Below are 23,714 nucleotides of genomic sequence, written 5' to 3' on the forward strand. Positions count from 1 at the left end.
GCCTGCTATTTTCATCCTGCTTGGGCCTTTCTTTGGCGGTAGACATCACCATGACTCTGAACAGAAGCCTCTAGTTAACCACAGTTTCCAAACAGGGAAACTATAGCTACCATATTTGGAACAAGGCAGGATCTTTAAACATCTTCAAGCCATGGTCCTGCCTTGCTTCAGCCATCACCAAGTCATAGTGCCTTATTCTGAAGTTGCTGGCTATAGTTTCCTTTTTCTGAAAAATGGGAAACAAAGATGAATCAGAGGTTTATGGTCTGCATGTTCATGCTGCAAAAGAGAGGAGAAAAGGGGCTGTATGCATGGACAAAAAAAGGCCATTGTCCTATCTCAGCTTGAGAAGCCAGCATATAATGGCCCAAATGCATTCATTGTCTCACACATATGATGCATTTTCTCATAAATCACACCTAATTTCTAATCAGTTTAAGCTTATTGGTTGTGTTTCTTTTTTTAAATTTTACTTTCCATTTTGTGAGTCACTCTTTGCTTTAAGCTGTTCTCAGTAGGTTTGAAATGAAGAAGCTGTTTCACCCCCTCCCAACTGCCACATCCAGTCACTAATTGCCACAGTGTACCTTGTTTAGTTGTGATTTCCCTGGAGTGCCTTGTTGTGAGGGAACATGGACACAGTGTGTTAAAATCATGTCATTTACACTGGAAGCCCTCAGAGATAAAATGGTGTTGTTGGCATTACGTGACGTACATAAAGTACAAGCCAACCAGCTTTGTTAGAGTGAGAAGGCTCAAAGCGAGAGGGGAAAAAATGCTTTCTAATTGGCATTTCTGCCCAAACTGGATTTGCAGGTAAGTTTCTCAGACCAGGGATACTTCTAAATCCCTTCACACTTGGATTACTTGTTCTAAAGGTGTAACTGATCCATGGGTATAGATGGCTCAGTCTTGATGTACTTTATGCCCCTTTGCCTGTGCCTGCATGTCCATTCATTCCCATTTCCATGTGGACTACCTGTCTTGAAAAAACCCCACACCATTTAACCTCCCCCCCCCAACATATGGATAAAGCATGTACCTCATTAAAACTCACTGCTTATCATTCAGAACCTTTCGATTCCGAATCCAAAGAATGTGGTCATAGTCATGAACACTGTCTTGGATGACTTTAAAACAGGATATAACAATCTTAAATACATGGCTTTAAGAAGTGGGTCTAGTACTCTGCCCCATTTGTCTCACATGTGGGCTGAATGACAAGTTGATGGGGTGATTCAGAGTCTCCCACAATCCTGCACTGAAGCACAGTGTCAATACCCACCCATCGCAAATTGGATCGAGGCCCCACAAAGTTTTGTGTCAGCTCTTACTGTTTTTCAATACAGTAAGCCCACAATTTATGTGGGGATTATGTTCCTGGGATCAGGCCTAAAGCCAATATCACATATGGTCAAAACACATTGGGTTCAATAGTGGGTGGGATTGCCAAAGTCTTTTTTTCCCGATGCCCGCCCCCTTCCATTCCCCAATTTAAATGCACGTAAGTTGTCGGCTTACCATTTATCTCTATTTCTCTCTATGAGCTTTGCAAGGAGTGAAGCTGTGCAAAAAGTTGCTTGCAGAGCGCTGAAGAGCTCTAGATAATAATAAAAAAACCAAACATGCCATGTTGGTTTGCCAAAACAAAGCCAATGGAACTATTCAGAATTCTGCAGGCAGCATTCTAGATGGCCTCATACTACAAAGCTATCAGAGGCCTATATATATAAATAAAAATATGCAAGTAATAATAAACTTCATTCAACCATTTAATTATTTTAAGGTAATAAAGACACACCTATTCTCTCCTTTATTATGGAAGAAAGTAAATCCCTTTTATTTTTACCACAAAAAGCCCCTGAAGCTATTTGTCTGCAATTTGGCAGGGCTCAATTCACTCTGTAAGGGCTCATATACCCATAGATTTCATCCTCTTTGGTGAAAAAGTCAGGAAAGTCATAGCCATTTTTATATTCTCCATTACAGTAACTGGGAAAACTCAGGTATTCACTGTACAAAGAGCTCAGAAGCTGAAACACAGCACAGAGAGACCCAAACAGATAAGATTGTGTGTGTTTTGAACCCCACACAGATATGAGTCAAGTCATGGGGGCTGTGAACACCCCTAGTATCTAATGAGAGGCAGAATATATCTAAATCCCAGGCACTGTGGAATCCCAGAGGGCTATTGCACTCATGTCCTGCTTATGGGCTTCCGATAAGCTTATGGTTGAATATTATGGGAAAAAGGATTCTACACTAGGTTGGCATTTGATGGGATCCAACAGGGCTCTTCATATGACCTTATGAATATGCATGCATTTTGCAGGACATCCATTTGAGAACCTGCATGCTCTGGTGCCATTTCTGTGACCCTTGGAAGAACTTTATCAGCTTTACAAAGTAGTGAGGGCCATGCAGCCTGCCAGCACTTTAGATTGCACCCCTGCAGGGGAATTAATCCAGGGCCCCAGAAGCATCAATGCCGCGAAACTATTTTGGAACACATGCTACTTTCGTTCACTTATACAGGCTATTTTGAACCAGAGTAAAGGAGGGCAGGTCAGGAGACCAGTAGCTATTGCTTTTTGTATCTTGCCCCTTTGAGCTACCACTGCTGTAGTTTCTTTGGATCTTTTGTCAGCCTTGTCATGACCCCACTCAGCTAGCCAGACACGGACTCCAGGGAGGAGAAGAGGCACTGAGCCTGCTCTCTGGTATAGAGTGGTGAGACTCGGGATGAGCTAATCAATGCAGATTCATAAACAGCTTGCCCATTTGAACCTGCAGCCTTATCCCAATATGAATTGTCTAGATCAGCGGTAGCCAATATGATCTCATACCACCTGTCCTGGCCACCACAGACAATGGCAAAATTTTAGATTGCAAAGAAAAATAACTAATTGGCCACTTGCTAATTGTAGCTACGTTGACCTTCACGTGTCTTTGGAAATGCATGAATAAAGCCATGTGGAAATTTGCCACGAGAAAGTCTAGTTTCTGGCCATGTCAGAAAAGCTAAAGCAAAAACTGTTTAACACAGGAGGATATCAATAAAAGAACATTTTATGCAGTCTGGTTTGACTTTATTAAATAAACAAACGAGGGAACAGCATCTCCAAAGACACAAACAAGGTATGCGAGTTTATGGAGCTCTTAATAGCTAAAAGACTTGACATCAGAGCTCAGTCACCAATATCTTGCGAACTCTGTGCTACACACTGTGGACTTTGTGAAAAGAGAAAGAACAGAATCATAGACTCGTAGAATTGTAAGGTGTCTGAAGGCCACCTAGTTCAACCCCCTGAAACCATATTGGACCCTGCTTAGCTTTGTAAATGTGTTTGCAGTTTCATTGCTGCACCAATAACCAGACTGATCAGTGGCTTTTGTTTTATGTTTTTACTTACCTCTGAAATCCGGGGGGGGGGGGGTATCTCATGTGTTTGTTATATTTTATTTGTAGTCTTGTCTTCTACAAAATTACATATCTATAAATTATGCACATCATCACACCCGCCTGCCCGCACACACATATATATTAAATTAAAGGGACAGTAATCAGGGATAATGGGAGTTATAGTTCAGCTACATCTGGAAGGTGCCACATGGGCTCCCCACCTAGGTTAGCATGAAAGAGGTTTCACCAGACAGAAACCTCAGAACGACCAATCTGCCGTAGCAGGTAGTGGAGGCCTCTGAAGGACCGCCCCACCTAGTCCAAATTGTTAGAGTCACAGAGTCCAGTTGCTAGTGATGTCAGAGGGCCTTTCAAGATGTATTTCAAGATGTATTCAGCAACATGGGTTTTGTAGTACTTAGGCTGCAGAAACAATTATTGCAGATTGCACACCTAAAATACAGAAAAGTCTGGAGAACCATCTGGTGAGAACCAACATTCAATTTTAGGAGCCGTTTGGCCACAGTGCCACTACCCTTGATGTTGACTGACTTTTTTTCTTTTCATGACTGGTGGAAACTAACAACTTTTCAGTGCATTGTTTCATTTACACCAGACATAGGCAAACTCAGCCCTCCAGATGTTCTGGGACTACAATTCCCATCATCCCTGACCACTGGTCCTTTTAGCTGGGGATCATGGGAGTTGTAGTCCCAAAACATCTGGAGAGCCAAGTTTGCCTATGCCTGATTTACACCTTCAATGGATCAACACAAGGTGGTGACTCTCTCTCTCTCTCTCTCTCTCTCTCTCTCTCTCTCTCTCTCTCTCTCTGTGTGTGTGTGTTTGTGCACACACTTTCTAAAAGATGAGAGTTTTTGCTAACATTGATCGGGCAGATGAAAGAGTGGAAGATGAAAGGAGTTGCTTGTTGGCAAAATGACAGCAAATCAGCTCAGCAGGGCATGGAAATAACAACATTTCCATAGTCTGTATTATACATGCCAACCAAGCGTGCACAGTGGTACCTCGGTTTACAAACTTAATCCGTTCCGGAAGTCCATTCTTAAGCCAAAGCTGCTCTTAAACTGAGGCGCGCTTTCCTTAATGAGGCCTCCCTCTCCCGGTGCCCTTCCACCATTTGGCTCCCATTTGTAGAATGAGGTAAAGTTTGCAAACTGGGACACTACAGTCATACCCTGGGTTACAGACACTTCAGGTTACGTTTTTTCAGGTTACGGACCTCCAAAACCTGGAAGTACCAGAACGGGTTACTTCCAGGTTTCGGTGGTTGCGCATGCGCAGAAGCACCGAATCGCAACCTGTGCGTGTGCAGACGCACCGCTGTGGGTTGCAAACATGCATCCTGCACGGATCATGTTCACAACCCGAGCGTCCACTGTACTTCCAGTTTTGCGGAGTTCATAAACTGAATAGTTCATAAACAGGGCTGTTCTTAAACCAAGGTACCACTGTACTGGGAGGCAGCCTGAGTGTAGGATTCTGAAATCAATTTATGTACAGTGTGTAAGGAAGGAGACCTTGCAGAAGCTTGCTGCATGGATTCCTTAAAGTCTATTGTTCACAGGCTTTTGTGAAACATTTTAAGAGATTGTTCCCTTACTCTTTTTTGCCTTGTGCTTTTCGCCTTGTACTTTGGCAGAGAACTCACATCCTAGGACTGAATGCAAGCCAGTGAGTTGCATCATGTAGCTGCAACTGCTATTCCTTCTGATGTTGAGGGAACATCCTTGCTGGATGCCTTGCATAATACATCAGTGGGCATAGGGGATGTCCTTTCATGTATCTGCATCTTGAGAACAAAGGGGGGGGCAACAGGTGGGAAAGGATGATCCGAGTAAGACTCTTTAAAGTGGAGACTGGGGGTGTGGGCTGCCTACCAGAATTAAAGGGATCAAAGGAAGCTTCCTGATACTGACCATTGATTGACCCAGTATTGTCCACCCTGACTGGCAGTGGCTCTCCAGGGTTTCAGGCAAGGGACATTCCCAGCCCAGACTAGAAATGCTGGAGATTGAAACTGGAAACTTCTTCATGCAAAGCATATGCTCTGTGAATTCTTCTTCTTCTTCAAAACACAGAGAAATGCCTCTTACAAGTCAGCATAGTTCAAGCCATTACTGGTAATGGGTAAAGGTCAACGCCAAAATTTAAAAAGGTTCAAAACTAAATAGCAAATCACATTTGCAAACACAAATAATGAAATGCATGCTGGAGATCAAAGAATTAAATAAGAAATAAGAAATAAGAAAAAGAAGCAATGAAAGAAACAAAGAAAGTATATATGAATTTATTATTAAATCAGGGCATCAGCACAACAATTTATAGCTGTCAACAAAAGCACTTTTCTACACAACCTCACAGCAGTCACTTCAAAAAGACATCCCATAAGTCACTCAAATATGTTAGTGTGTTTCAAGAGATTACAGTCATGCCTCGAGATAAATACGCTTCAGGTTGAGCGCTTTCGGGTGGCACTCCATGGTGACCCAGAAGTAACGGAGTGTGTTACTTCTGGGTTTTGCCATTTGCGCATGCACAGATGGTCAAAATGACGTCACGCACATGCACAGAAGCAGCGAAACACGACCCTTGCACATGCAGACACACTGTCACATCTTACATTCTGTTCAGGATGCGAACAGGGCTCCAGAACGGGTCCCGTTCGCATCCCAAGGTACCACTGTACACATATTTTCTGTGGTGGTTTTTTGAGAGAGGGAGAGAGGGAATCCGAAAATACTAGAACTTGTGGACACCCAATGAATTTGAATGTACAAAGTGTCAGGACAGACAAAATGAAGTACTTCTTCATACTTCATAGTTAAACTATTGAAATCACAAACCCCAAAACTTGGATGCCTTTAAAAGAGGGTTAGGGAAATTCAGAGGGGCCAAGGTGAGCAAGGGTTATTTGCCTTGGTGCCTGTTTCCTGTATCCACTATGAGAAGTAGTATGCTCCTGAATACCAGTTGTTGTGAATCACGACTGGTTCGAGCATTGCTGTGGTCTGGTCATGATTGTGGGCTTCCCACCAGGGCAGCTGGTTGGTGACTGTGAGAACAGGATGATGGACTTGACGAGCCATTGCCAGATTTGGGAGATTCTCCTTACATTGTTGGTCTCACCCCTACCCTAAGAAAAAAAGAAGTCCACTTGGAGATGACTGCCGTTTTCCACCTAACAGTGTTATAGTAGGTCCGAGGCACTGAGAAAGATGCAAAATGGTGGTAACATTGCAAAAAAAACAACAAAAAACAAAAAACCACTTCACAGAAAGAAATTGCACACTCATGCGCGCGCGCACACACAGCCAAGCAGGCTCCCAGAGTGGCTTACGTAAAATCAAGACAAGACACTCCCTCCCCACAGGTTTACAGTCTGAAATCAACCTCAACACACAAGGGGCAAGGAGGGAAGGGGGAAATCAAAATCAAATCTCAGACAACAATTTCTGGACCTGAGTCTGTATTTAAGAGCTGTCTCAGTGAGCATAAAAGGCATACATTCTGCAAGTTTTCATATACAGTAACTAATTATGTTGATACATGAGTACTAATGGTTCCATATATCTGCATGTTATCAGACCAACCTAGGGCAATGGCATGAATGCAACCCTCCAGGGCTTCTGAACTCTTCCCCAGCCACGTTCTTTCTCCTCAAGCCACACTCCTCACTGGCCCTGTTACACACACACAAAATGCTTCTGTCTGCCTGGAACATGTCCATGAAATCCAATCAATGCTTCTTGTATGTCAGGATGGAGGATAGAGAAGGGTGTGTGAGTGTGTGCAGAAATCAGCTTCCTGTACAAAAGTAACATTTGCATTTGTTACCCCACACGTTTTGCCTGTGGTCCTGCCTTCCTCTGGCATGTGGTCTTGGAAGGTCGCCCAGAAGAAAATGTGGCCCTTTGCTTTTGCCATGGCTGAAGAAGGTTCCCCAATCCTGCCCTTCAGGAAATCTTAGTCTTGTTTGGTACTGTAAGCACGGTTTGGGCGTGCAGGGGAATCCCAGATTATGCAGGGGTTCCATTCCCTGCAGCCACACGCATACATGGGACACACAAATCTGTTCTGCCCTGTTCTGCCCCTACCCTGCCCCCTTTCTATGCCAAAAATGGCACTCATTTCAGTGGTCGTACATATGCTGATCATGCGCATGTTGGATGGTTCCTGTAATTCCAAACTTCTAAGAACAGAAACTTTTTGTATCACTGCAGGGAAATTCTACCTACTGCGTTCTCCCTCAATACAGCAGTTACTGGAAGGGGGGAAGGGCAGAAATTGTACATGTCTTGTTTCCATTCTGATATTTTCTAATCTTTTTCACCCTGTCAGGCCTCTCCAGGGTGTCTCAGGTGGGTCTCTTCAGTGCTCGATGCTGGAACAGCTTTGTCCCTGGGAAACATTTTTAAAGATCTCCATGTTGTAAATCTGCTAGCTCACTCCTGGAAGCCGGGAGGCTCCATAGGGCATAATTTAAGGTTCTAACAAGCCAAGCCGAAGCCATTACTCAATTTTAATTTTAATTCGGCTTTTTCTTTCTCCAAATGGGTGGCTTGCAGCCTCCCGCTGAAGCAGTTATGTAAAGAATAGGAGTCATTGTGTTTGAAGCTAGGAATTAACTTTTTTTCTCAAGCACAAGGAGTTCTGGCTCTACCTATTAAAGTGTTTGCTATTTCTGGAAGCTCTGTTATCCTCCCCTTCTTCACTCACTGTTTCTGAAGACAGGAAGCCACCCACGTCCCTCTATAGAGAACCACCCACATGCCTCTCTAAGAAGAGCTCACCCTCAAGAGACTGGCGTGGGTCAGACCTTGGTGTGACGTGAGAACGATGCTATAAGAACCATGTTGCCACACATTTAGGGATGGAGGAGAATCTTGCCCTGTCCACATTTTAAAGAAAGCTTCCCTAATTCACAGTTAGGGTAAGGGGCCATCGCTCAGTGGTAGAGCAACTGTCTTGTATGCAGAAGCTCCTGGGGTATCTGTAATTGTTGCAAGCTGCCCAGGGACCTTACAGAGACCACAAGAAATCAAATGAATAAACAAATCCCTGGCAGCTCCAGGAAGAGCTGGGAGTGAACCTTTTCTGAGCCACCACCAGTCAGTGTAGACTGTGCTATGCCGGATGGACCCATTGGTCTGAATTGGTATAATACAGCTTCCTAGGTTGCCAGCCATGTAAATGGATTGAAGTGTAGTTAACAACTGGATTTCAGGTAGCACAGACTTTGAACGAGGGATCAGGTAACCAGTAAATCATTTGCTTCCCTTCTGTAATTGCTCTTACGTTGCCCCAGCCACTCTGGGTGACTTCCAGGAAAATAGAAAAACACAATAAAAGATCAAACATAAAAGAAATTCCTATACAGATGTCTTCTAAAAGTCATATAGTTGTTTATCTATTTGATGTCTGATGGGCGGGCGTTCCACAGGGTGAGTACCACTACCAAGCCTCTTCCCAGTTCTCTGTAACTTCACTTCTTCCAGCGAGGGAACCACCAGAAGGCCATCAGAGCTGGACCTCAGTGTCTGGGCTTGATGATGGAGGTAGAGACGCTCCTTCAGGTATACAGGGCCAGGGCTGTTTAGGGCTTTAGGGCAACTCCCATCACCACTGACCACTCTCCATGCTGGCTGTGGCTGATAGGAGCTGGTCCAAAAACATACAATTCTCCACATCTGCTATGTGGTAAACATTTGTGTGGATCTTTATACAGCTAACATTTTCAGTGGATCTCCTTCCTTCCTTCCTTCCTTCCTTCCTTCCTTCCTTCCTTCCTTCCTTCCTTCATGGTGGAAGAGCTTTGTGTCTGGGATCTACCACTGCAATGCCTTGCAAAACCTAATAGTTGCTCTGGTGTTGGGAATCTATTTGCACCTTCAGAATGGTGATTTCAATGGTCCATCTTGCAAATGACTTGGAGTGATCTTGCCTGTAATGCATCCTTAAATTCTTGACGGTGTCTCTTGCTTGGATGGAGGATAGAGAGGAAATAGAGAAAGAGAGAGTAGAAACCTCTGACTTTTGCACAGCTGGAGTACCTAGTGTACAAAGGTAACAGTCACATCCATTCTGCCTACTTTTGTTCGTGGTCCACTCACATTTTGCCTCTGCCCCCTGAATGATTGCCTGTGATGGATGCAGGCTTTAGACCAAAAAATCTGTTTTTATTTGAGTTTGGTGCATGCTAGCTGTAACTAGGTCCTTTATCTCCTAGTTTTGTATCTTAATCCTATTGATGGACATTTTGAGCATCTTTGTGTTCAAGAGGTGGGAGAGTTGCTAATTATTTTAAATATAACACTAATGTTTCCACAACTTCCACAGCAGGCAGTATTTGGTGCTCCTTTTTAGTTTACTCAGAAGCATGTTTCGACTTCTAAGCCATGAGTCAGTTTCTGTGGTGCTCGGAGACTATTTCACATACATCTCGCTTCACAGAACTTTGCGCTGACATAGTCATTTGCAATAAAATATTGACAGAAAGCTGCAGCAAGGCCAACTCCACAAAGGAGTCATTCTTGCTGCTTGGATAAATCCCTTCAGGATCAGAAATGGAGTAGTGGGGAGAGACTCTGAAAACCAAGAAATCAAAACATATTTACATTACTGGAGTCTGCCCTGTTATTGTATGCTTCTTATAGTGGTGGGGTTGCCTCCGATACCAACTGAATACACTGGTGTGAAGGCATGGTATGTCCACAAACATTTCAGCTGCTCGGTAAGAAGCAGATGAGATGCTTGGAGCTCCGAGTATGTGAGGGAAGGGAACCTTGTCAGTTGTCAGGGATTAAAACCTCTCTCACGCAGAGAGTAAGGGCAGGGGTGACTTTGTGGGGCAGACTGAGAAGACCAGGGAGAGAAAGGAAACTAAAAACATTGGGAAGAGAGAAGGCAGGTGAAGGTGAAGACAATGCTCCGAGAAAAGCTAACTTCAGTGATGAGAGAGAAGGCAGTTTGCAAAAATAGACACTGAAAACAAGCACTAAACTAGAAATGTGCAAAGAGGGAGTATATATTGTGGATGAGAGTGGAGACATATGTATGAGAAACTGGCTAAGGGACAGGGTGGATGAAGGAAGTGTCACAGGACAGGTAATTGACTGAAGAGCACCAAACTGGTCACACATAAAACAATAGGAGTAAACAAGATTTGTTTCTACATCTACCAGCTCCTCCTTTTCCTTTGGCTTTAGGACTTCATATGCCTTAGATGTTTCTCAAGAGACAGAGAAGTGTGGAGGGATAAAGGATTACACAGCATGTCTGTCATTCCACTACTGCTGGCCCCCCAGGTGCCCACGTGGATATTCTTCTCTGTGCATGACATCTTTTATTTGATTTTAAAAGAGCTCTACATTTTTCAGCTAGGAAGGAATGTTGGAGCCACTTCTGAGCTGCAATCCGTCAGTCTGCATTTGCCATTTTAAAAAAGGAAAGAAAAAAAAGGGTGATTTATTTTTTAAATGCGTGCGCGCACAGACATACACACACGGAGAGGGAGAGGGAGAGAGAGAGAATATCTCTGGCTTTCATGAACTGTTTTCTTCATCAAATATTTGCAGATACGTGTTCATTTATGAATGGGACAGAGATATATTTAAAACATAATAGTAGGCTTGCATCAAGTTATATCTAATGCTAGGCCTACTGAGGCCCAGTGAAATTAATGAATGTGCCTAATACAGCATTATTAATCCTACTGGATCTACTCTCAGTAAAACTTGGTTGAATACAACCCCATTATCTGTGATGTGAACATTATGCTGTTCATCAGAATACAGCAATATCTACATACCTACCTACCAGGTAGTTGGGGCCCATTGGGACTTGTAGGACAGAAAGCAGGGAGGCCATGGATGGGCAGAACCAGAGACAAAGGCAGCACCAACTCATTCCAGTTTTGCCCTATCCTCCTCTCTGCTGAGTTCTACAAAGGGAACACTGAAGCTAAGGAGAAGGAAGCTGGCTGCCAGGAACAGCTCCTGAACTGGTTGTGCTAAGTATGCAGGCATTGTAGGCCAAAGCCAGGTTGTAAGTTAAGAAGGCAGGCAAGTGAGGGCAGCTACAATCTGTGGGCACTTCCCTGTTGTCTCTACTGGACCAGCCTCCATTTCTCACCAGCATCTGTCCTCAGCTATAATCTGAAACCATCATCTGCTTGGGATGCGGGTGGCGTTGCGGGTTAAACCACAGAGCCTAGGACTTGCCGATCAGAAGGTCGGTGGTTCAAATCCCTGCGACGGGGTGAGCTCCCGTTGCTCAGTCCCAGCTCCTGCCCACCTAGTAGTTCAAAAGCACATAAAAGTGCAAGTAGATAAATAGGTACCACTAAGGCGGGAAGGTAAACAGCGTTTCCGTGCGCTGCTCTGGTTCACCAGAAGCGGCTTAGTCATGCTGGCCACATGGCTCCCTCGGCCAATAAAGCAAGATGAGCGCCGCAATCCCAGAGTCGGCCACGACTGGACCTAATGGTCAGGAATCCTTTATCATCTGCTTATGAACATGTTGGCTTCTTCTAGTTCTTTACTGGTGTCAAACATCATCTCATCCCCCACCCCAAAGTTTTTTATTATTATTAGAAGAAGCACTGCCAAATTACTCAGCTTCTTCCCCACTCAATAAAAGATGTTTATGACCCTGTAAATTCCAGCATATCAGAATCTTATTATGTAGAGAGGAAAAGGTCATGGGGGAGGGGAGCGGCAAAGGGGAGGGAGGGAGGAGGTGTAATTCTGTTGGAAGTTTCTGGCTCTGATACTTACAGGTCAAGTTGGCCCAAGGGGGAATATCTTTTGGAAGTATCTTGATAAAGGCTCGTAATGGGAAAATGTGCAAGCAATACTGAGTTTGTTTCATCAGATAAATATTTAATATAGATGACTGGAGATGAAGCGAGCACAGAAAATGAGATGTGTCCCATGGGTGATATATACAGTAGAACATCTACTTACAACTGCTTCTACTCGCGGACGTTCCAAGTTGTGACCATGGCAAACCTAGAAGTAACCAGTGGATTTGCCACCATTCACGCATGCGCAGGAGCGGCGATTGCCGTTTGCGCATGCGCAGAAGCGGGCAATCACTGTCCGCACCTGCGCAAAACGGCGCCTCTCCCAGCGACCTGTTTGCCATAAGGACGGGCCTCCGGAACGGATTGTGGTCGCGAGTAGAGGTTCCACTCTAATAACTTATAGAGCCACAGACCCTTCTAGTCCAGCATCCTGTCTTCACAGTGGCCAACCAGATGCCCAAATGAGAAGCCTGCAAGCAGAAGCTGAGCACGAAAACACTCCTGCAATTCCCACAACTGCTATTCAGAGCCATGCTGCCTCTGCAGTGTCATTGTGCCATGCCAATAGTGTGTGTATAGACAATCTACAGCTGTCACTCTGAGTTTTATTCTGGAGGCTTAAATGAGAGAAAGGGATGCAGGTCACTCCAAGTAGAAGGGATTTCTGAGTTTGTGCCCCTGACTTTATTTATTTATAAAAGTATTTCTATATGGCCATATCATTAAAAAATCAGGGTGGTATACAATGTTAAAACATAAAAAATCATTAAAATAACATGCAGACAATCATAATTGTGACTGATTAATTTAAAAAGTTAAAGTTAAACAACTGCAAAGGCTTGTCAGCATAAAAGAGCCTTCAAGAGACTCTGGAACGCAAAAGCAAAGGTGTCTGCTGAATCTCTCTGCTGGGAGAGTTTTCCCAAAGCATGCAACTGGTGACTCAAAATGCTCAACTACTAGCTGAGGCCAGCCAGGCTTCTGTAACATGGGAGACAACTAACAGCACTGTTCTGGATGATCTCTGACATTGTGCTGGGATGAAGGGCTCAGGTGCTCTTTAATGTACCTGGTTCAGGGCTTTGTTTCTCAACACAAAAACCCTGAGCCTGGCTGATGGCATATGGGTAACCAGTTGAAGGCTCTGAGATTACATCCGTAAGCTCCTTTAGAACCCTTGGATGTAACCCCATTCAGAGTAGACCACACCCCATCCATCTGGCCTCAGCCTTGTCTGGATCAAGCGGCAGTTTATTGGCTCTTGTCCAGTACAAATGTGCCAACGATCCCCAAAATGTTGGCAACCCTGATCCAGGGGATACTTGGTGCTGCTTCTTTTAATCTTACAGCTGGTAGAAAGTGAAAAGAGGGGTTCTAATAAGTTCAAGGTGCAGGTGGGGATGAAACACTAAACGGCATAAGAAGATAAGTTAGTCAGAGGGTTTTGGCATAGTAGATGAGCGAGCAACTGCACGTGTCTCGTTGTTCAGCAAACCCGTAGGCTTTAAATACAGGAAGCAGCTGCCCTTCCATGGTGGGAGGAGAATGATGGCACTGAGACATGAAACCAGTGTAGAACAAAACAGCAGAATCCTGTGATCTGCTGTGTGGGTTTATGAGGCCTTAGATCTGGTGAAAGCATTATGGCACCACTGCAGTATCACCACTTCAAGGAGGGTCATGCGAAACCCACAGGAGGAATCATTCTTTCTATTTTGCAGGCTGTGAGTGATGTTATTTATGTAACCCAAATGGCACCACCAATGTCATCAGTGGTGGTGGTATCTGCAAGTTAAACAAGGATCCACTCTTGAAGTCCACATGATTGACGTTCCTTAACACGCACACAGCCTCGCACACAGAAACCTACCATATTGGGGAGGAGGGTGTTAGCTTTCCATGTGACCGAGTAGGCGTGTCTGTGGTTTTGTGAAGGAGCATGTTGTTCAGGGCATCGTTCTTCATATCATCAGTGAGCTGGAGAGGCAGGCAGCCTCTGATAGAGGTGAGGAGGTTGTGTGATTGGGCACTGAGCAATGAAGTAAGAGGATCCCTAGGCTCTTCAAGGGCAAGGCTTTATGTTCTAAATTACTGTTTTAAAGTACCAGCCATGGAGGGTAGTAGATTATAAAAACGGTGTTTGCCAGTACAGTCAGTTAAAATATATAGCTGATTGAAAGTCTTTTGTTTATAATAAACTGGGTTCCTCGTTATAGCTTTGCAGGATTAGGCTAACAAGGGGACCTTATTTAGATTTCCTGTATTTTATTTTTATTTTACGTTTTAATTCTGTGCTGTGGCTTCTCCCTGTCTTCCTCCAAAGGGAAATATGCACAAGCAAATAAGCAAAGCAAAACATTATGTCAATTCAGAACTCTCAGTTGGCCACCCTGGACGTCGTTGACAACTCTGGATGATGAGGATTAAAATTCTTATTTACACTGTCATACTTCTTTGTTCAAAATCAGATGTCCCCACTAAAGTATCAAGGATTGGATCCCAACTTAAGGCTGCATTCCAACAGTGCATTATTCTGTTTTCCTGACATTTCCACGTTTTATGTGATCTTTCACACAACGTAAAAGCCACTGTCTAGTGGAAGTGCTCTTTTCCATGTTGTTTCCAGAGGGGGAAATATGTGTTTGCAACCAAGAAAATAATGGGAGTTTTGTATTGTAACTTCATGTGATGAAATCTGGACTGGTATCCTGGCATACAGTTCTTTCCCACCATTCAAAATTTAGTGTGACATGGTAGTATATTGATTTAAAAAGCAGTTTCATAATGCAACAGGTACTGCAGCATTAAAAACAACAACATTAGAAACTGGGGCAGAAGTGCTAGCTTTATTAGTAAAACTAATAACCAGGGGAATGAAGATATTCCTGGGCTTGGCTTAGTGTTGCATGCAAATGAGGCAAGTAGGAGCCAGAGAGCATTGAAGCATTTCCACCACCTCCCTTGCAAGGAACAAATCCTACATTCTGAAATAGTCAGGTGAGGTAGGTCACTTGACATAGCACAATCCTTCATAACAGCCATGAGATTGTGAAACTCACTGCTATGGAGATGTGACCTAGACTCCCACATAATTAGAATTTGGGTGAGGAAGTAAATAAAAAGGTAAAGGTACCCCTGACCGTTAGGTCCGGTCGTGGATGACACTGGGGTTGTGGCGCTCATCTCACTTTACTGGCCAAGGGAGCTGGCGTTTGTCCTCAGACAGTTTTTTCTGGGTCATGTGGCCAACATGACTAAGCTGCTCCTGGCGAAACCAGAGCAGCGCATGGAAACACCGTTTACCTTCCCGCTGGAGTGCTACCTATTTATCTACTTGCACTTTGACGTGCTTTCAATCTGCTAGGTGGGCAGGAGATGGGACCGAACAATGGGAACTCACCCCGTCATGGGGATTTGAACCGCCGACCTTCTGATTATAATAATAATAATAATAATTTATTATTTGTACCCCGCCCATCTGGCTGGGTTTCCCCAGCCACTCTGGGCGGCTTCCAACAAAGATGAAAAATACACTAAAATGTCACATATTAAAAACTTCCCTGAACAGGGCTGCCTTCAGATGTCTTCTGAATGTCAGGTAGTTGTTTATCGCTTTGACATCTGATGGGAGGGCATTCCACAGGGTGGGCGCCACTACCGAGAAGGCCCTCTGCCTGGTTCCCTGTAACTTGGCCTCTCGCAGTGAGGGAACCGCCAGAAGGCCCTCGGAGCTGGACCTCAGTGTCCGGGCAGAACGATGGGGGAGGAGACGCTCCTTCAGATATACTGATTGGCAAGCCCTAGGCTCTGTGGTTTAGACCACAGCGCCACCCACGTCCCTTGAGGAAGTAAATACCAGTACACAAATCATGAAGGGAAAGGACCCACAAAATCCACCCATTGACCCCTATTTTAGCCAAATCATGATCTTCATAGTCCGGGGGTGGGGGGGAGAATGTGTGGTAAGAATGTACTTCTGACTTGGACATTGTCGCCAGCTTTGATCTGAGTGAACAGGGTTGTTCTTTATCAAATACAAGGCAGCCAGAGCAACTGCTGGCATCAGCTGCAGTGTTAGAAATCGTAACTTTAAGAACTTGTGCTGAGCTTGCTTTTCCCTCTTCTGTCCTCCTCTTTCTTCCTTGTGTGCCATGTCTTTTTTGATTGTGAGCCTGAAGGCAGAGATCATCTCCAGCACTAGATTTTGTAAGTTGCATTGAGACCCTTTTTACTAAAGAGAGGGGTGTAAAAATGGTAAAATAATAATAAATGAAAACTGTAGCTAAATGCAGCCAGTATTGCTCTGCTCCATTTTAATTAGGGTAAATATGCTGCTACGTCAAAGCACCCTCTGATTACCATGGAATTAAGCCCCACTGAGTTCAGTGAGACTTACTCCGCAGTAAATGTGCCTAGGCTTGCAGCCTTAGTGATTTATTTCTGTTTTAGAGGTCTCTGCTGCTGTTTCTGTTGCTGCCACTGCGGCAGTTTTCTCATTATTTGTGGCCTTATTGGTTTCTGTTTATTTATTTTTTATACGAGTTGTCGTATTGCCAATTGATTGTGCTTTAAAATTGTTTTATATCAATGATAGCCACCTTGTAGACCCCTTGTGGGTACTGGCACGGGGGGGGGGGGGAATATAAATGATTTAAAAGAATAAGTAAGTTGAATGCAGAGACCACACATAAGCTTTGTATCTGGCGTATTAGGGATCACCAACATGGTTCCCACAAGCACCAGTGCACCTACTAGTACCTGCTACAGTACTCCTGAAAGGACTCACTTTGTCATACCTATCTCTGATTCACTTAAGAATGTTGTGGAACAATTTTACATCTGATGCCAAAAATGCAGCAGGAGGAGGTGGTGGTGATGGTTGTTTTTTTGTGGAGAGAAGGAGGAGAGAACAAGGGGATGAGATGAAAGTTTTGGAAATGCTGATCAGGTAGTAAATTGCTTCTAAGAGGAGATAGGTTTGGCGTGACCTTCAGCCAGCTCTTAGTAAGTGGATTATTCCAGCTCTGTATTAAAAAAGAAAGAAAGAAAGAAATGGGGGGGGGGGGGAAGGACGACGAAAAAACAACCAAACAAGTGTGACATTGACTCTAGTGTTGTCTGCTCAGACAGCCTGGCCTCCTTTTATGAGTCAGACCTAATTATTTGCTGCTGAGATGATTTTATTGTGCAAGTAAAGTAAGGCAAGAGAAATCACCTGTCAGGAAGATGGCCCAGAGCCAGAATGGGATCAGACCACTACAAGTTAGGAGCTGCTACATCTTCTTCCCTGCTCCAGCTGCTGCTCAGTGATGCTGTTAGGGCAGGACTCTGTGGCAGAAGACCAGGGCCCCACTCAGCAGCATGAGCAGAAGATGCCCCAAACAGAGAAGGGCTGGCTTGCTACATTTTGCAGGGCAGGACTGTCCCCTTGATGTTCATAGGCATGCCAGAAGCATCTGGATTGGCAATGCAGGAGGCAGAGTGCTGGGCTAGATTAACATTTGGGTCTTATTCAGGAGAGGTCTTCTTATGTCCCTGAATGATAAGCCTGCCTAGAATGGGATGCCGTGTAGCAAATTTCCTACAGGATTTCCTGCATAAGCAGGAGGTTGGGCTAGATGGCCTTTGAGTTAATTTCCAACTCAGTGATTCTACTGATAGCTAAATTGTTTAAATTCAAGCCACACTTCATGTCTAACAGACACACATCCAGGAAACTTGGTCAGCAAGTCCCTGACCTTTCTAAGTCCTTGGTCCCATTTAGATTTTTGAATAAGTCTCTTAGGTCACTTCTCCATTTGAGTCTCCATTCTCTACGCCAGATCAGTAGCACAAACAGAAAGAGAGAAAGCGCACACCCACCCACACACCACCCTTCACCTCATTTTCCCATGGAATCTGGGTAAAAGTTGGATCCAGCCAAATTAATCTGAACCTTGAAAAGCACATAAAGCTGAAAGAGGAAGTACGGAAGGGTGTTGCTCTTCCATCTTCCTCCTCCAGCTCTATGTACTTCTTAAGGGAGAAAAAGGAAACAATGACAAGTGGGGCAGTGAGTGAGTTGAGTGCATTGTGTTCGTAGGCAGGCTCAGAGACTTCGTATATGCTTGGAGAAGTTCTCAAGGACACTGTTCTGTCCACAGGCACCACACTGGCATTCCTTTGTATGGGCTACATGCCCAATTTTCACAATGTTCTACATGGAAGTGGCTTTTCAAGTAGGGCATTTTGTTCTGTGCAAAGGACTCCCTCCAACCCTTCAGGCTTCCTCATTTCTCCTGGTTGCTTCAGAAGCTGAAAGAAAGAAATCTAGCCACTGCAGTGTTAAATGCAGTAAATCACGCAAGTAGGAGGCTGACCCAGCAGCAAAGGAGGCAATGCTAGGAATAGAAAAACATTGACGTGAGCATGTGTCGAAAAAGCCACCGGCTGACAGATCAGGCTGTGGGTGGCACAGAGCAGATGGTACCTCTTGGGTGATGCTGGGGAAGCTGAATAATAAACAGGGAGGGGTAGCAATGGGGGCCACGATGCCATTCTTCTTAACCCACCTAACTCAACTCAGTAGCAAAAGACAGCCCCCCAGCCCCAGCCCCCCCCCAGAAGAGCTTGTAGTCAAAGATCTGGCTTCAGCCTAGTTTTCCTGGGGTTTGCATACTCCAGCTCTGAATTTCTCTTTCAACACACTTCGGATTTTTCTTCAATTGTTGTATTTAATTCCTTTATTTTTCGTGGTATCAAGCAACAACCCCAAGGTTTCACGCTGATCTAATTTCTTTCCCCCTTCATGCCCTCTGGCCTGTGCGGTGGTTGGAAGATGGAGTATTTAATTTTCTCTGACGGCCTTTCCTTCGTGGACTCGTCACTTATGTTAGATGCTCCCGTGCCCTTGGAGTCTCCTGTTCCCCAGAGGGCAAACTCCATGCCCCCCAGGCTTTGAACTTTATCCTTCCTCTGCAGCATTTCCCTCCAGTTCTCTGTCCCCTTGAGGGAGCATATTGCTAATGAGCATCCCAACAGTCCCTGGTGGCACCCACCATTCCCCCCTGTTCTTCTTAAAAACCTGTGCAGGCTTTATTGTGTGCTCATTAGTGTGGCAGTGCCTTGGGGCAAAGTATACATTGCCTTTTGCTGTGACAAGAAACAAGGTCAAATTCTTGCAACTTCTCTTCACCTCAGGCAGGCAAGCAGTCCCAGGTGGCTCCAGAAACCAATGTGTAGATGCTTCCCCCACCCCAGATATTAAAGCTGAGAGACCCATAACTCTACTCCCTCCAATCCAGCACTGATAAGGATTATCAGTGCAGAGGAGCCATAGCTTAGTGCTTAGAACATATGTTTTGCATGAAGAAGACCCCAGTTAAATTCCTGACATTTCTAGCTAGGGCTGCCATAGAATTGTTGAGTTGAAAGCAACCCCAAGAGTCATCTAGCCAAACCCCTCTCATTCTGTTCTCCAGGCTAGGTAAGGTAAAGATAAAGGTACCCCTGCCCGTACGGGCCAGTCGTGACCGACTCTGGGGTTGCGCGCCCATCTTGCTTAAGAGACCGGCGGCCAGCGCTGTCCAAAGACACTTCCAGGTCACGTGGCCAGCGTGACAAAGCTGCTCTGGTGAGCCAGCACCAGCGCAGCACACGGAAACACTGTTTACCTTCCCTCTATAAAGCGGTACCTATTTATCTACTTGCACTTAAGGGTGCTTTCGAACTGCTAGGTGGGCAGGAGCTGGGCTCCTCTCCAGGCTAAACACACCCAACTCCCTCAACTATTCCCCATAAGGCTTGGCTGCCAGACTCTTAATCATTTTGGTCACCCTCCCCTGCACAGTATTCCTGGTGGGGTTTGACTAAGGCAGAATAGAGTGGCAGTATTACCCTGGTTATTCATATTGCCCAGTACTCCAGTAATGGGAAGCCTGTGGCCCACCAGAAATTATTCAGCTCCAACTCCCATCATCCATGCACATTTGGGGCTGATGGGAGTTGGAGTTGAGCAACGTTTGGAGGGTCGCAGGTTTCATGCCTCTGATTCAAAGGGTGAGGATGAACAACAAGGACCTGTCTATCAGCATGGTTGGGACCAATGGCCAATTTAACCCTCCACTCCCAGAACCATCTTCCTAGATACTACTGAGTATCTACTGAGTAGAATCATGCCTAAGCCTGTTGCTGGCACTGCTGTCTAGGAAAGTCCTTTCACTTAAGGGTTACCAGGATGTACCTCGTGAGTGCAGCAGGGTGGGCCTGAGCAGCATGGCAGTTATCAAATTCTTAGCTTTTCTGGATGTTGCTGGTGAAACCCCTTCTTAGACCACCCCTTGTCTATCTTTTGTAACCTGGTTGGATTACCATTTTCTTGACTCAGCAACCTTTCCCTAGAGCAAGGAAGGGAAATCTCATACCTGATGGAGTGGAACAGATCCACCCTCTGGGACTTACTGTCCGGCCCCTGGGGCTTCCTCCATGCGACGCGCCTCACCAACCCTGCTTCATACGGACAGATAGGGATGTGTGAGTGTAGAAGGTAGCTTACTGTGAAAAAGGTAAAAGTTACAGTATTTGGCTTCCCATTCTTTTGCCTCTGCCCCCACCCATCCCTGGCATGTCTCCGCTGGAAGCTTGCCAAGTAGGGAATGTGGCCCTCAGGCTGGAAAATCTTCCCTACCCTGAACCTAGAATTAAATCCAAGCCACACAGTTCCAGTATCAGTGGAAATGGGCAACCCAGCCATGATGCATTATAAACATTCATAGAACTGCAGCACTGTAGAGTTGGAAGGCGCCAGAGGGTCATCTAGTCCAGCACCCTGCAATGCGGCAATATGCAGCTGTCCCATATGGGGATCAAACCTGTGACCTTGGTTTTATCAGCACCTTACTCATCTAACTGAGCTGTAGTGGGGAGATCATACATGACAGATGGCCATCCAACCTCTGCTTAAAAACCTCCAAGGAGGGAGAGTCCATCAACTCTCATGGGAGACCCGTTACACTTTCAAAGAGCTATTACCATCAGAATGTTCTTCCTGAAGTTTAGTCAGAATCTGCTTTCTTGTAACTTGAATCCTTTGGTTTGAGTCCCACCCTCCAAAGCAAGAGAAAACGAGCTTGCTCCATATTCCATGGGACAGCCCTTAAGATATTTGAAGATGACTATAATATCTCCTCTCAGTCTCCTCTTTTCCAGGTTAAATATACACAATTCCATTCATTACCCTTTTCCACCTCCCATGTAATAATATAAGGAATCAGCAGCTATCCAGTTTTAACTTGGATCCGTGTGGCTGTTTAGTTCCTTTTTTGATTGGCTTCAGAAGGGCCAGGTGTTCCTGACCATCTTGCTGGAGTACGAATCAATGCTAAGGTGGGATAGTTTCTGGAAACTCCCCACGAAACCTAATTGCTCCCCCAAACTCCTGCTTCCTTGTTGTTGCACTTATTTCTGGGCATGCTGACAAAGCAAAACAGTGAAATATTTGCCATGTCACAATCAATTTGCATTTACTTGCTGTGGCAGCATATTTTTTATTTGTAGTCAGATTTTCCTTGCCATCCACAGCAAATGCCCAACCTTAGGGAAAGGGTTGTAACTCATGTGTTGGGCAACCTGCTTTGCATGCAGAAGGTCCCAGGTTCAGCATCACTGAGCAGGATTCAACCAGTGTGCCATGGCACCATGGGGTACCTTGAAAGATGGTCATGGGTGCCGTGGGCAACATTGTCCTCTGTCCCTCTTTCCTTCCCTCCTTCTTCTGATGCCCTCTCATGTCTCTGCCTCCAAAAGGCTCGCACAGCTGTTTTTTGCAGCAGCCCTGGCTACAAGCTCCACAGGCAAACGGTACCTCTGCAGCTGGCCAGGGGGTGCTGGTTGCCAGGAGCTCAGGCGGCCTCGGAGTAAGCAAGCAAGCAAGCGGGCGAGGGAGCCCAGCCTGCCAATCCCCCAGCCCTTGCTGCTGGGAATGGACAGACAAGTCCAGGGGTAGCAGCAGCAGCTACCCGGAGGACTCCCAAGGAGAGGAGGCTGAGTGGGTGTTCAAAAAAGGGTGAGGGGCTGCCAGCTCTGCAGGCAAGGGATGACATAACTGGGCTCCTGAGCCCCACAGGGGAGCTGCAGAAAAAATGTAGTTGGTCAAGGGAGCTGTGGACTCAAAAAGGTCGAAAGCTTCTGCTCTAGATGGACAGAAGGTACGGCTCGGTAAAATGTTTATATGTAACAGAAAGAAAAAGTGTGCTATTTTATGCCTCTAGGGTGAATTGAAGTGGCTACTTTTTTCCCAGCACCCAAAGGAAGAACCACATGAATTTAGGCGGGTTATTTTTTCCTTTTTGAGGGAGTGGAGGGGGAGCAGAGGAGGAGGAGTGGTACTGGGAAATGAAAACAACTGGGGAAGGGCAGAGAAGGGCCAGTGTGCATTTTTGGGAAGTGGGAAGCTTTATCTCAGATGCTGAAGTTTTGAAAGAGAAAATTAAAATATTTTCTGTGAAGTCAAACAGATTGACTTTCATGGAATCATCATTCAAATTAACATGCATAGTCAGAAGTGTGCAGCCTTGTTTAGATTTCCTGTGTTCGTTTTGTTTAAAATTTGTATGTGGAATTGACTTTACTTCACTGGAGTGGTCTAATCAGAGGAAGGAGGGACTCAGCTGGCTTTTGAGGTGCTGGCTGGGCTCGCTCACTTCCTTTTAGGAAAATATATAAGTTTGTGTTCATTGTTAGTGCTTCTGAAAGTGGACCCAATGAAATTAATAGAAGTAAATTGATCATGTATATTGATTTCAAAGGGTGTTTTCCTAGTAGGACTAACAGATACAACCCACAGTACTTAACACACCTGTCTGCAGCACATGTATGAATGGATGCTATTATTCCTTTGTTAGGGGCAGAACACACACATATATAAAATGTAGCCTTGTATATTTTTGAATTATTATTGACACCAAAACACATAGCTGAAGTACTGGGAGCAGGGAGATGGCAGTGAACTGTGATTTGAATAGGCATTTCAAGCGACACTGATTATTTTTATATACAGTTTGTAATGGTTGATTCAGCATTAATCTTCCCAAATATTTTAACTTCTCTAAAAATAAATCTGTCAGTTTAGATAATAGGCAGAGAGGATAGAATATGGAACTCAGTCTAGATGGGCAACAAGCCATTGTGTCACTGAAGGGCTTTGGGCAAGTGGCCACTCTAAAAATGAGGATAACTAAGACCTACTTGACAGGGTTGTCATTAGGTGAAAGACAAATGAAAAAGTGATGTTGCCCACTCTGTGCCTTGGGATACCATCTATAGATTAGTTCACTTGTCCGTCTTCATTCAGAGGACTCAGGAAGGTATGACCTTCTTGCAAAACTTGGGATTCGCTGCTGCAGAATAAGGGCACTGGGATTCATATCACTATCATGGACTTTATGTGAATTCCCTTGTGACGCCTGCCTATTGCCAGTGGTTAAGTTATCAAAATCCGTATGGGTC

The 23,714-nt window shown here is 44.9% G+C and overlaps 1 protein-coding gene across 2 annotated transcripts in view; it reads left to right on the top strand.

Moving 5' to 3' along the window:
- BRINP1 (BMP/retinoic acid inducible neural specific 1) overlaps window positions 1-23,714 on the top strand; it is a 111,944-nt gene that overhangs the window by 48,906 nt on the left and 39,324 nt on the right. The window lies entirely within an intron of this gene.

This window comes from Podarcis cretensis (genome assembly GCF_951804945.1).
Source record: "Podarcis cretensis genome assembly, chromosome: Z".
Lineage (NCBI taxonomy): Eukaryota > Metazoa > Chordata > Lepidosauria > Squamata > Lacertidae > Podarcis > Podarcis cretensis.